We start from the raw sequence: 14,798 nt of genomic DNA, 5'->3' as shown, positions 1-14,798 counted from the left end.
CCAAAAAGGACCCAAGAAAGCTTGGGTACCTAAAACAAAAACTTGACTTTTGCTTGCAGGTGTGTCTAGCATCCCAAGGAGGAAACAGGAAATGGTATCTTGACAGTGGATGCTCGAGACACATGACTGGTGATGAATCCCAATTCATCACTCTTGATGCTAAGGATGGAGGGATGGTCACCTTTGGAGACAATGGCAAAGAAAAGATCATCGGTATAGGTAACATTGGTATCACTCCCTCCAAATACATTGAAAATATTTTGTTAGTAGATGGTTTAAAGCATAATTTACTAAGCATTAGTCAATTTTATGATAAAGGATATAAAGTTGTTTTTGAATCGTCTGTTTGCATTGTAACTAGTCCTATTAATGATGGCACTAAATTTATTGGACATAGACATGGTAATGTTTATATGGTAGATTTAAATGATTTAGCCAAAATAAACATGCAATGCCTAGTATCCTTGAATGCTAAAATTAATGAGACTAGTTGGTTTTGGCATCGTAGACTTGCACACATTAGCATGCATTCTCTTTCAAAATTAATTAAGAAAGAATTAGTTCTTGGTTTGCCAAAACTGAATTTTGAAAAGGATAGAATTTGTGATGCATGCCAACTAGGGAAACAAACAAGAGTTTCATTTAAATCCAAAAATATTGTTTCAACCTCTAGACCTTTAGAGCTTTTGCATATGGACTTATTTGGACCCACTAGAACCACTAGTCTAGGAGGAAAACGATATGGTTTTGTAATTATAGATGATTACTCTCGTTTTATTTGGATTTTCTTTTTAGCACACAAAGATGAAACTTTTCATGTTTTCACTAAATTTTACCGAAAAGTCACTAATGAGAAAGGATTTTCAATTCAAAATATTCGAAGCGATCATGGAACTGAATTTGAAAATCAAGACTTTGAAAACTTTTGTGATGAAAAGGGAATTGGCCATAACTTCTCTGCTCCTAGGACATCCCAACAAAATGGGATAGTAGAAAGGAAAAACAGAACCTTAGAAGAAATGGCCCGTACCATGCTTTGTGAAAGCAACCTTCCAAGATATTTTTGGGCGGAAGTAATCAACACAGCATGTTACATTTTAAATCGTGCTTTGATTAGACAAATTTTAAAGAAAACCCCATATGAGCTTTGGAAAGAAAGAAAACCTAATATTGCTTATTTTCATGTTTTTGGTTGCCGATATTTTGTGTTAAATAATGGTAAAGAAAGACTTGAAAAATTTGATGCAAAATCAGATGAAGCAATCTTTCTTGGTTACTCCTCCACTAGTAAAGCTTTTAGAGTTTTTAACAAAAGAACTTTAGTAGTAGAGGAGTCCATACATGTTGTCTTTGATGAATCTAACGATCTTCCTTCAAGGAAGAATGAAGGTGTTGATGATGCAGATCCTCTTATAGAAGGAATGAAGGAGCTCACTCTGAAAGATTCAACAGTTCAAGATGACGAGGAACATGAAGACAAACAGGATGAGGGAGGTGAAGAACATCAAGAACAATCTCAAGGTACAAATGACCTACCCAAAGAATGGAGGTATGTTCACAATCACCCTAAGGAGCTAATTATTGGTGATCCTATGCATGGGGTAAAAACTCATTCTTCACTTAGAGATGTATTTAATCATTGGGCTTTTGTATCTCATCTTGAACCAAAAACTATTGAAGAAGCTGAAAATGATTATAATTGGATTAATGCAATGCAAGAGGAACTTAATCAATTTGAAAAAAATAATGTATGGACTTTAGTATCAAGACCTAAAAATTATTCAATAATTGGCACAAAATGGATCTTTAGAAACAAATTAGATGAACATAGAAATGTAATAAGAAATAAAGCAAGATTGATTGCTAAAGGTTATAATCAAGAAGAAGGAATTGATTTTGATGAGACCTTTGCACCTGTTGCTAGATTAGAGGCCATTAGACTTCTACTTGCATATGCTTGCTTTATGAAATTTAAATTATTTCAAATGGATGTCAAAAGTGTATTTTTGAATGGATATATTGCTGAAGAAGTCTATGTAGAACAACCCCCAGGATTTGAAAATCATGCTTTTCCTAATCATGTTTTTAAATTAAATAAAGCTCTATATGGATTAAAACAAGCACCTAGGGCTTGGTATGATAGGCTAAGCAAATTCTTACTAAATAATAGTTTTTCAAGAGGTAATGTAGACACAACCCTCTTTATTAAAAGAAATCAAAATGATATGTTAAGTTATACAAATTTATGTTGATGACATAATTTTTGGGTCTACTAATGAATCTCTTTGTCAAGACTTTGCTAAGCTCATGCAGGGAGAGTTCGAGATGAGCATGATGGGAGAACTTACTTTCTTCCTCGGACTCCAAATCAAACAAACAAAAGAAGGAATCTCCATCACCCAAAGCAAGTACACCAAGGAATTACTCAAAAGATTTGGAATGGAGAACTCCAAAGCAATTGGCACACCCATGAGTCCCTCATGTAAGCTTGACAAGGATGAAGAAGGTAAATGCGTAGACTTAAAATACTATAGAGGTATGATTGGCTCTCTATTATATTTAACTGTAAGTAGGCCTGATATCATGTTTAGTGTTTGTTTATGTGCTAGATTTCAATCTAATCCTAAAGAATCTCACTTGAATGCTGTTAAAAGAATCCTTAGATATTTAAATGGTACTCAAACTCTAGGATTATGATACTCTAAGGACTCACTAATTGATTTATTAGGATATTCAGATACTGATTTTGCTGGATGTAGATTAGACAGAAAGAGCACTAGTGGAACTTGCCAATTTTTTGGAGTTAATCTAATCTCCTGATTTAGCAAGAAACAAAATTCGGTAGCACTGTCTACGGCTGAGGCCGAATACATTGCAGCCGGAAGTTGTTGTGCTCAAATCTTGTGGATTAAGCAACAACTCGAAGACTTTGGTATCAAACTTAATGAAACACCCATAAGATGTGACAACACTAGTACCATAAATCTAACTAAAAATCCAATTCAACATTCAAGGTCTAAACATATTGAAATAAGACATCATTTTATAAGAGAACATGTTCAAAATAAAAATATAATTCTTGAATATGTTTGCACTGAAAATTAATTAGCTGATATCTTTACAAAGGTCCTTAGTGAGGATAGATTCTGTGAAATTAGGAGAAATCTAGAAATTCTTGATCCTTTTGCCTAAATATTTCTCCAATTCCAAGAAATCGATGTCAAAATTTCTTTGAGCTCAATTTTCATCATCTCTCTTGGACCTAAAAGCTCAAGATTATCATTCTCACAACTTGTCATTGAGCAAAATTTCTTCTCCCAAAATTTTAATTTTTTTCGAAATTTATTCATATTTTTTTTGAAATTTTGTGATTCATGAGTCGACCCCCTAGGGTTGACCCAATGGCATACTTGAAATTCTTTGCCAACTTCCCACGGGTTCTTTTTTTTTTAACTTAAAGCCCGTTCATGAGCCGACCCCTTCTTCTTCTTCGTCTTCCTTCCTCCAAGACTCTTCGTCCTCATCTTCGTTCTCTCCAAAATCAAGGATTTAGCCCAAAGATCATTCTCCCTTCACATCTCCACCTCAAATCACCCCTTGGGAAAGGAGCTTCTCGCATCTTTCTCCCTTGATTGAAGCGGTTGGAGCGTGCCCTAGCTTCCACCGTTCTTCTCAAAATCATCATTTCTCTCCGCCAAAATCTCTTTCCATCCTCTAGTAACCTTCCTTCTCCTCACCCATTTGATCTTCCGAGTCTCCCTGCCTGCTCTTGTGGTGAGAATGGCCCCAAAGATGAAACTCCCTCAAAGAAGGAAATCAATCCGTGCGCTGGAAGAAGGCGTCCGCAGAAAAAGACAAGCTTCTCAGACCTCTTCTGCTCCCATTCCAGCTTCAGCGTCTGCACCAGGTCCCTCTCAGTCTTCTCTTAGCCCTAGCAAAATCCCTCTCTCTGACAGAAAGGTAGAAACCGGCAAGAATGTGGACTTCAGGTTTTTTGAAAAAGAGAGTTTCTCCTTTGGTTCAAAGATAAAAAACCAGGGTTGGGGATTTTACTATTCTCTCAAGGAAGTTACATATGTAGACTTGGTTAGAGAGTTTTATCTAAATCTGCACTATGGCAATGGAACAGTAACTTCTACTGTTAAGAGAATTGATATCTGCTTAGATCCTATTATTTTGGGAGAGATTCTATATTTGCCCTGTGAGGGATATTCATACATGGAACTCCCAGTGAAGGAAGAGGGGATCAATGTAATTTTAGGAGGAACCTACTCGGGAAGTCTAAATAAATTAGAAGCCAAAATCTTGTCAATTGAAATGAGAATTCTACATCAATTAGTGACAAAGCTTTTCTTTCCGAGGAGTGGTAGGCATGACCTCCTTTCTGGCCGAGACATTTGTATAATATTTCATGTGATCACTCAAACCCCCTTAAACCTCCCTGCTTTAATGATTGAGGCCATGAGAGAAACACTGAATAGATCCAAGGCACATCTGCCTTTTGGTATGGCCCTCACACTGGTTTTCAGGAGGTTTGGAGTCAGTTTTGAGGGGGAGGCATCTGCTAAACTTTCTCACGCAGACACCATCAACCAACACACTCTGCACCGTATGGGATTCACTAGAATTGATGGTGGTTGGATCAAGGGTACAGAAAAAAGAGCTGAGGAGAGAGCTGAGGATAGAGTTGAGGACAGAGCTGAGGAAGAAGGATCCTCATCACCTCTCCATGACTTTAGGGCAGCATCTCCAGATATCCTGTTTGTTTCAGATCCAGAGGCTGGCCCTTCAGAGTCCACCAGGAGGCACACACCAGTTCAGCAGCCAGACAGTAGAGCACCTCCCTCAGAGTTCAGATTGGCTGATGATCAGATTGAGTAGATTTCTCAGCGTGTGGCTTCCTTGCTTTCTCGTCAGTGGAGCACTTCTGCGTTTGCACCGGGATCCACATCATTAGATGCATCTGATCAGACCTTGATCCCCCATATCTTCACTGTATTTCAGATGATCACAGATCAGTCAGTTCGAATTCAGCAGCTCGAGGATTACATTTTGAGACTGACTGGGAGAGTATTTGACTTGCAGGGGCAAGTCTTAGCTTTGGCCCATCCTCAGCCACAGGAGTGCACTATTGAGGTCACAGACCTAACTGCGGAGGCTGGCAGACTCAGAGGTGTATTGGAGGGTGGTTTTGATTTCTTGAGGAGAGAGATCAGAGGCTCAAGTGAGCATGCTTCTACACAGTTCACTGTACTGCTTCAGTCTGTTTCGAGAGCTCTGAACGTTCTTGATTCCATCAGGCTCTCTCTTGCAGTCCAGTCTTTGACCTCTGAACATTCTCAGCCTTCAGGATCATCTCGCCCACCTACTCGTGCCAGCACCTCCACTCGTGGGAGAGACAGATGGGGTAGAGGACGAGCTCTTGGTCGTGATCCATCATCTCCCCACCCCATCTCTGATATATCTGATTCTGATCCATAGAGTCATGTGTTCTACTAGATCCTTGTTGTTAGTCATGTCTGTTGTTCTTTCTAGGATCTGTCTTTTGGGCCATGTAATGATGTTAACTAGTTGACTTTTATATTATGGAATATGTATTGAAACAACTATGGTATCAATCATCTTTTAATTATATATCTACTCTTTGTAATGGTATCAATCATCTTTTGATTATATATCTTCTCTTTGTTGCTAATTCATATCTATGGTACTCAATGGCATATTTTGTTTAATGATTGCTGTATTCAGGGGGAGCAAACATTAATGATTAGCACAAGAAGTTTGAAGAAACACTAAAGAGAAAATATATTCAAAAAAAGAGGGGGAGTTAACAATGTTTGATGATGTCAAAAAGGGGGAGAAATTAATGAAAAATATCAAAAGCAAGATTATTAAATGACTTAAAAATACAATGAGTGAATTGCTAAGCAAAAGTATCAAAAGAGAGATAAATACAAAACTTAATAATAAAATGAGTGAATTAGAAGAAATTAACAAGATTGCTAACAAAATGAATGAATTGCTAAGAAAGCAAATGAGCAACCTTTAAAATTAGACATGCTCTGATACATCTTAAAAATTTGACATGCTCTGACATGCTTTAAAATTAATTCTTAGACATGCATTGATATACTTAATTGTTAAACATGCTCTGATACTAAAATTAAATAATCAAATGAGAATGAGCGAATTTTCAATATGCTAAGAAATTTGAAAAACAAGCAAATGAGCAAATGAGATATTTTCAAACACGCAATTTTCAAATCCTAATGTAAATTCTGCTTTGCTCTGATAACAAAGATAAATTTTCTACTCTGATACCAAAATCACATAATCAAATGAGCAAATTTTCAAATCATTAAGCAATAGGCAAATTATCTATGCAAATGGGCACATGTATTACATGCCAAAAGAATCAATCTTCTTTTCAAGCAAATGCACTTATAAGTTGGTTGTAAATTTTCTATTTATCTTCAAACTACCTATAATACATTTCATTCCTTGAAATTTATAATCACTGATTCATATAAATGCTTTTGTTCAAGTGTTTTGTCATCATCAAAAAGGGGGAGATTGTTGCTCCTTAGATTGATTTTGATGATTACAAAGCAGTTGAAGGGGTACTTATATTTCTCACTTGAAAAAGTCTTATTGCTCTTCAGGGGCAAAATTATAATTTTACCAAAACCCTGATTTGAAAGCATCAAATGATAGAACAAAAGATTTGTGATCCATTGGTGAAAATTTCATTATTTTTGGACTTATATTTTGAAAGATATGCATGTTTGAAAATCATGAGTCGACCCATGAGTCAACTCATGGCACAATGAGCTATTTAGCATGCAGATTTTTTGGCTTGGCACAACCTGTGAGTCGACCCATGAGTCGACCCCCAAGGCATGAGTCGACCCCTGCTATTTTTAGGCCAAAAATCACAGAACCTTGTCTTCTGGTTGTTTTCTGTTGTTCTTCCACAGAGGTCGACCCATGAGTCGACCCCCAGGCATGAGTCGACCCATGAGTCGACCCCTGTGACGGGATTTTTCTGCAACGACTAGTTTTTAACCCGTTTTAAGTGCTTTTAATGCTCATTTAATGTGGTCTAATGGCTCTTTTTTAGCCTAAAATATTTTTTACTATTTCTTAAAGCTATAAAAGGGACAAAAAGGTGGAAATCAACAAGAAGAAAAGAAGAAGAAAAGAGAGAGGATTCAAGTAGAGAGATTTTGAAAAAGGGATTTCAAGCCAACTTTTCAGCCCTAAGCAAGAGCTCATTCAAAGCTTTCAAGAAGCCTTTAATCCAAGCTCACCAACTCCTCAAGTGCACATTCAAGTCTCCATCCACCTTGAGAAAATCCAAAAAGGGTCTTCTTCTCTTGAGTAAAGTGTATTTAAAGTTATATTCGCTCATTGAAGGAGCTTTCTTTGTACTTATTTATGCTATAAATTGTTATACTCAGTTTGAGTAATTGGTTTTGTTTTGGAGGGGTTCCAAAACAAGGGAAAGTTGATCCGAATCTAGAATCGGAGTGTATAGGGTTGGCTTGTACCCGAGAAACAAGTGGACTAGCTTGGAATAGCTAGAGTCGGAGTTTTCGACGTTTGTATTCGGGTTGAATACAAGATTAGTGGATTGAAATTCTCTAGTAGGAGCTTGGGGAGTGGATGTAGGTGCAAGGTTGGCACCGAACCACTATAAATTCTTTTGTTTGGTGTGTGTCTAATTGCTCTTCTTTATCTCTTCATTATTCTCTTGCATTCTTGCTCTTGCTATTAGCCTTGAATTAATTCTACTCACTCTATCTACTTAGCTTTGTCAAACATTTCTCATAAGTCATAAGTTAAGCTAAAAATTTTTAGAAACCCAATTCATCCCCCCTCTTGGGTTGCATAGCTGGGCAACAGGGTTCGATCTTGCTGCCTGAGGGTCTTTTTGAGGGACCTGACTAAGAGGTGCAGTTCGATTATAGGTAGGAGGATTGAGGCTGTTTGGATTTGGAAAGCGACTGTCTACCTTAGAGTGAGGCTCTTTCTCTAGAAGCTTGCATGGGATCGATTTTTGATATGCACACTTCTCAAGAATAGGGACATAGAGCTTCCAACTTTGTGTTTGGTCTACATGCTGGAGGATGAGATGAGGGAGCATGCCATTCTTCATTGTTCAAGGGCGAGGTTGATCTGGAGGAGGGCGGACAGCCAGCCTGTGGAGGCGAGTAGTGGCCCTTGGTTGGAGCCCTTTTTGAGCATGATCCATTAGAGTATGACGGAGAGGATGATCTTCACTTAGGGGAGTAGGATGGCCTATATTGCCTACCAGATCTGACTTTTCAGAAATAGCCTGGTCTTTGAAGGTGAGGTGGTGCTTGCACACCAGGTGTTAGAGAGAGCCATCTATTTGGTTGTGGAGTATAGCCATTTCAATACTGCTGACCCATCCTTTGACTCTCCTGATCCTTGAAACTCCCATACTGCTCTTGCAGTAATTCAGAGGGTTATTTTCATTTTCTGGGAGCCCCATCATTCGGGGTTAATTTGTGAAGATGAACTTCGATAGCAGTATCAGGGATGGTATGGGTGGTGCAAGCTTTGTCATCCGGAGTCTAGATGCTATGCTACTGGCAGCAGGGGGCTTTTATCTCTTTGAGCCTTCAATTCTAGAAGCTAAGTTTCAGACAAAAGCTGCAGATAGAAAGAATTTTCATTGAGGAAGATTTTACCATCGTCGTTGGATGGATCCAGGATAACATGAAGCTACAGGAAGCCCATCCGCCCCCCCATGACATCTGGACTACTTTTCACCTCTTGATTGTGGTGTTGGTCTGGCATCTTTATTGGAAGAAAAATAGTGCAGTAAATTGGGTCACATCATATGTGGCAGAGCACTCTAAAGATTAGGCTTGGAGATAGGATGAGACATGCCCGAAAACCTTGAGAGATATTTTGTCCACTAATTTTATGGGCCGCTCTCACACCAGAGTGGTGTGACCTCACATATGTACCAAACAAAACAAAAAAAGACTGCAAAATGATTGCGCATAATTATTATATGATATAAATACATGTTAAAATGCATACATGGCTAGAACCCAACTCACAATTTCAACCATATTGAGCCAAAGTGCTTTGCTCTGATTAAATCAAACCTGCATTTCTCTTCAATATTTTCAATAGGTATAGTTCTTATTGAAAGATAAAGTAACTTCTAATCCAAGAACTAACTTTGACTTCTGATCCAAGAACTATTTTTTTTTTGGTAGAACTAACTTTGAGTTTTGCTATAAAGCTTATGACTAATCCAATCCACATACAAACCCATGAAGCTCAAGATGCACTCAGCCCATACTTGTTGGTGCTCCTGATCTCCCTATTTGAGGTCGGATGCTGAGGTGAGACTGTTGTTGGAGCTCCATCTGAATACCTACAAAAAGTCTCCACCGGGGTATTTTTCGATGAACACCCTCCGATGCTCAAGTCAGGAGATGGAGAATAATGAGAAAGAGAGAGTAAAGAGCGGAGACTTTACTTTGAAGATCCTGGAGCTCCTTTATTTATAGGGAAAGAGTCAGAGTCGAATCTATCTCGGAGTCTAGATAGCTTTCTGGATTTGGTGTATGGATTAATTCAAAGAAGTTATTTACTTTTGAGGGAGACTCAATTGCAGAGAAATTCTTCTTTATCTGGACTTTTCTAATTTGGAACAAAGAGATAGATCTGGTGGGAGAGAGCTTCACTCAGCTACAGACGAGCTAAAATAGATCGTCCAAAGTCGAGGTTCTAGATATCATGAAGTACACATTGAGCTCAGGTGATTTGAGATTAATCGGTCATGGACGAGCTATAGTAGGTCATCCTAGGCTGAGGTGAATTAGGCACAGGCCGAGGAATGGGAACCATTGCTGACTCGATGGGATATGTGATAACCTTTGCATTTGTTGTATACATATAATTTAAAAAGTGTCTATCTACCATAGATCGATTGATATCGAGGATGTCACGATCGAGACTGAGGTACAGATCCACAACAGATGCCCCCCACTCTCGAGATCAAACTTGTATAAGATCGGATGAAGAGAGTACTAATCTGAGGTTGAAGCTGACTTCATTGAACTGCCTTCTGCTGACATATGTCGAAGGTCGATTTTCTAAGGTGAACCATCTTCAAATCGGACCGTTGAATCATCAGATCCATGAGAGCCATGTTTTGATCAATCATGAGCTGCCATTTGATGAACATCGGTAGGGGGAGGTAAGTCGACAGTAGATCGGAGCCGTCCAAGCCCCCTATAAATAAGGGCCACTGTAACTTTATTTTTTTTGTTTCTGCTATTCAGTGGAGAACCCTGGCACTTGGAGATTCTGCTCGATTGCTCGATTGAAGCCGAGCTTCGGTTGACCCCTCTTCATCTCTTGTCTTGCTCGGCCACATCACTTCCATAGGTCAGTTCTCTGTTATCGCTACTATGAGTACGTCGAGTTCGTCTCCATCCATCTAGAGTTTGGATGATGAGGTGAGAGGTGTGGACCCTAAGTCTGAGGTTTTCTATTCTTCGGATAGGCCCAAAGCAAGTGAGGTGCCAGACTTTGATCCATTTAGGGTGAACTCCATCCTTACCCCAGAGGACTTGGAGATTATTAGACTGAAGTACCAAATCCCGATTGAATTCAGGCTGGAGGTCGCCATTCCTGGGGAGTGCATAGCTCTGCCATATCAAGGTCGGATAGGCCTTTACAAAGAATCTTTAAAGGCCGGCCTTAGGCTATCCTTCCATTACTTAGTTGTAGAATTTCTTAATTTATACCAAATAAGCCCCTATAGCATATCACTGAACTCATGGCGTCAAATTTTAGCTTTTCTCATCTATTGTCTTCTCCTCAGGGTCGAACTGACCTCCCATCTTTTTAGGGCTTGCTTCACGTTGAAGAAGCATCCTATAGAGGTCGGGTTGTGGTACGTCTCTCTTTGAAAAGGGCGACATCTCTTCCTAGGTGCTCCTTCCTCGGTTCACAACTGAAAGAAGCGATTTTTCTTTATCTTGATGAAGCAATCTTGGGACTTCAATACGTCATGGAGTCGATCTCATAGATCAGCGGTCAGAGCTTCTACGCTGTCAAACATCGAGGAAGAGACATTGGCATAAATCTTCAATCTCACTCTCCCTCCATTATCCAAGCTTTTTATTGAGGAGTATTGTTCAAGGTCGGGTTAAGCCCGACCAACCCTGTGAGTAAGTGTTTTTGCATCTTTTTCAGCTCGATTTTCTTTTCTTTTGACTAACCTCATCTTTTGTGCAGCAATGAAGCTTGAGGAGATTAAAGCTCTTCGTCGAGCCACCAAAAGGTAGAAGGCAAGTGTGACCCCAGCTCCTAAGCACAGTCGGACTGAGGCCATCCTCGTCCAGCCTACGGCTGGTGGTTCCTTAAGGCCAAGTGGCGCTCCTTCAATGAAGGAAACTTCAGCACCGACGAAAGTGGTGCAGCCCCTCCAATATATCATTCTGGGGGATCCTGCCCCCCAGCCTTCAGCCTCCTCGTCACAGCAAAGTTTGAACACTCCTCAAACTTCGATGCGAATGTCATTGTGGTCAGCCGACCTATCGGCTGAGACTCTTCCTCTGATGGGAGCCCCATCGGACGTCGAGGCCCAAGACATTAGGAAGGGCATTGGTGACTATCGGATTGCCCAATCTTTGCTTAGGTCGGCAATGACACCTGCCAACGTGGAGGCCCTCGATGCTGAAGGCGGTGCTTTTTGAGTCCATGACTCATACGAGTCTCTTCTTCGGATAAGTGACGACCTTCCACCAATCCTCGGCTCCATTCTTTTACTTAATACTTGCTGATCCTTCTCCCTCTTTTTTTTTTAGCTCGTCCATCATGTAGATCACTTCGTGGAGGCAATCCAGGAAGCTTGGTGTATCTCAAGGGAAGCCAAGGAAAAGGCCTATCAGGCCACAAGAAGGGGGAATGACACCCAACTTTCAAAGCTGAAGGTCGAGGATGAGAATAGGTCACTGAAAGCCGAGGTAAAGTGGCTTGAATCTGATCTCACCAAGGCTCGAGCTGATGCGGAAGCTTGTCTGTCCGCAGAAAACAATAAATGGAAGGAGAAGTTGGAAACCACTAAGGTCACCATGATCGAAGCCTTCCATTCTTCGGGCAAGTTCCCGGACATCCAGGTGGAGTTCGGCCTAGCCTCGTATCTATAGGGGATCGCAGACTTCAAGGAGAAGGTTGGGAATCATTTTCCTAACCTCAACCTTGGACCCTTGGTGTTAGATGGTGAGGAAGATGAAGTCTAAGAGGTCGGGAACGATGGAATGCAAGTCAAGGGCCTCTTCAGCCCAGTTCACAAAGACCAAGCGGTCAAAGATGCGGCATTGGTTCAGCCTCTTGCGATCATCGTCCTCTCAAACCTTGGTGAGGCCGGCGAGTCCCATGCTCCTAAGGGAGCTTAAAGAATTGTAGCTCGGCCCGGGCATGTCCAGGCTTAATTATTGGTCGGTCTTCTTTTGTAAACCTCGACATTTGCTGAGGTATTTTGTACTGGATTGACCTATATTTTGTAAAAATTTTTCTTCAATGAAGCTTCTTCTTTTGCATATCATGTTGTCAAGTAGTGGAGGTCAATTGATGAAACATAATGGAGTTCGATATCCGACCTTAGGTAGACATAGCTAGCCATAGGTAGTCATTAATTAAAATTGTGCCCATTGCCTTTAGATCGTCTTTCCAATGGTGAAGAGTAGAAACTGACGACATTCCCGAGCAGAATGTGTCATACTTTGGTAGGTAAAAGATTGGATCGTTCTATGCAGATCATTTAGCTCATAGGAAGATGAGGAATTTGTAAGAGATCTGATCACAAATATATCATAAAAAATATTAAAATTTTTGATATTTAATTTTTATTATTTTGAATTTAATATTTTTTATATTTTTTTAGAAATAATTAATTATAAAAATTTAATCGTAAACCAACAAACAATGATGCTCGAGATGAAGTTCAAGTACAAATTCAAGTCTGTTATGATATGTAAAGATGAATGGATGCATGGCAGGAATCTAATGAATAAAAGGTAAAAAAAAAAAAAAAGAAGCATGATTTTATGTGGGACCCATGGCTCTTAAAAGAGGGAGAGATACAGAGGAGTTGCCGTGAAGAGGAGAGTTATGAGGTGGGTCCATGGATTTTAAAGGAGAATTTGGTGGAGGCTGAGACTTGGGCGCTGTGAGCTGGTTCAAATAAAAATAAGCTGGGTGTGGCCATGTGGGAGGATTTGAAGCGGTCTTTGGCACGTGATTTGAATTTGTGTTATGATCCGAGCGAGAGGTGGGGTTTCAAGCGGAACAGAGAGCGGGATCGGTCCAAGATTCAGGTGTTGGAGGCAGTTCAAATGCACCTAGGCGGGCCTGCATTCACGTGGGAACGAGCTAACACTGGTCTACATGCGGCTTAAGCGAGATGGGTTCGCGCCTAGGACGGAAACAGAGCGCAGAACGGCCTCAGACGTGCGACAAATAAAAAGACGCGCTTGATATGCCAACCGAGGAAGGAGTCCTATTTCGCGAGAGATGAGAAGGCTGGACGCGTTCAGGATGGTTTAAGAGGATCTTGAAGGTTATAAAAAAGAATCTAGACATATAAGAAAAATTATTTAAAAAAAATATAGAAAGAGGACAGTAAGTATAGCTTTAGATTGTGGAAAGATTTTTAAAAAGAAGATGCTTAGAAGAGAGCTTTATTCCTATACTATCTTCATGCCTACACCATCTCAAAGGTCAGATCCAAAGAGGAATAAGAAGAGAAAATCCAATTTGCTCTGAGAAATTTGAAGGAAGAAAGAGAGGTCATCAATTATTTTTCTGATAAGACTGCATCAATCAATTTCAGATTCTTTATTATAGTTTATTTTATTTTATTATTCTATTAAATTTCTTATAATTAAATTTTATTTTTAATTAATATAAAATTTATTTTTATGTACTTTAAATTTTTGTTATTTATTTTTATTACAAGTAGATGCTAAGATCTAGATTGTAGATCTTAGTATCAAGTTGTTTTCATGCTATTTAAATTTTTGTTATTTATTTTTATTGCAAGAAGAAACTAAGATCTAGATAGTAGGTCTTAGTATCAGATTTATTTTTCGTACTTTTAATTTTTATTTTTTGATTTAAATTATTTTCTCAATTTTTTTATAAAATCAAAGATTTCAAATCAGCACTGTCTTTTCTGCGGATTCGATCCGACTTGCTACATTCTATGTATTTTTAATTTTTTTTAAAATTGAATTTAAACTGATAATCATAGTATCCTAACGACAACATCGCGAGATATCAAATTTTTGGCACCGTTGCCAGGAAAGGTACGAATGCTAAGATTTTTGACTTCTTTGATTTTCTTTTGTATACAACTTTCTAATTTTTTCTTGTTTTTCTTGCAGAAAAAAGAAAAAAAAAAGGAGAGAAAGAAAGCTTCTAATTTTGTTTGGTGAGATCAATCTTAACCCTAGATTTTCTTCTTTTTTTAGTATTAGTTACTTTCTTTTCAAATTAACTTAAAAATAACCCACTTAAATCTAATTAAAATTTTATGACTAGAATAGAAATCCTAATTGTTTAGAGTATCCATCATTTAGATTTTTTTTTTTTGGTGATTGCTGGAGACAAGGTGAGTCTCTCAAGTTTAATTATTTTCATACATCTAATTTAGTTGCATAAAAATCTTATTTGAAATTGGTTGTGAATGTTCATCTTAAATCAACTTAAGGGCAACACCCATTAACAAAATAAGGTGG

This window comes from Elaeis guineensis, chromosome 6, assembly GCF_000442705.2.
Source record: "Elaeis guineensis isolate ETL-2024a chromosome 6, EG11, whole genome shotgun sequence".
Taxonomy (NCBI): Eukaryota; Viridiplantae; Streptophyta; class Magnoliopsida; order Arecales; family Arecaceae; genus Elaeis; species Elaeis guineensis.
The sequence above is the reverse complement of the archived record's forward strand: the minus strand, read 5'-3'. Positions refer to the sequence as shown.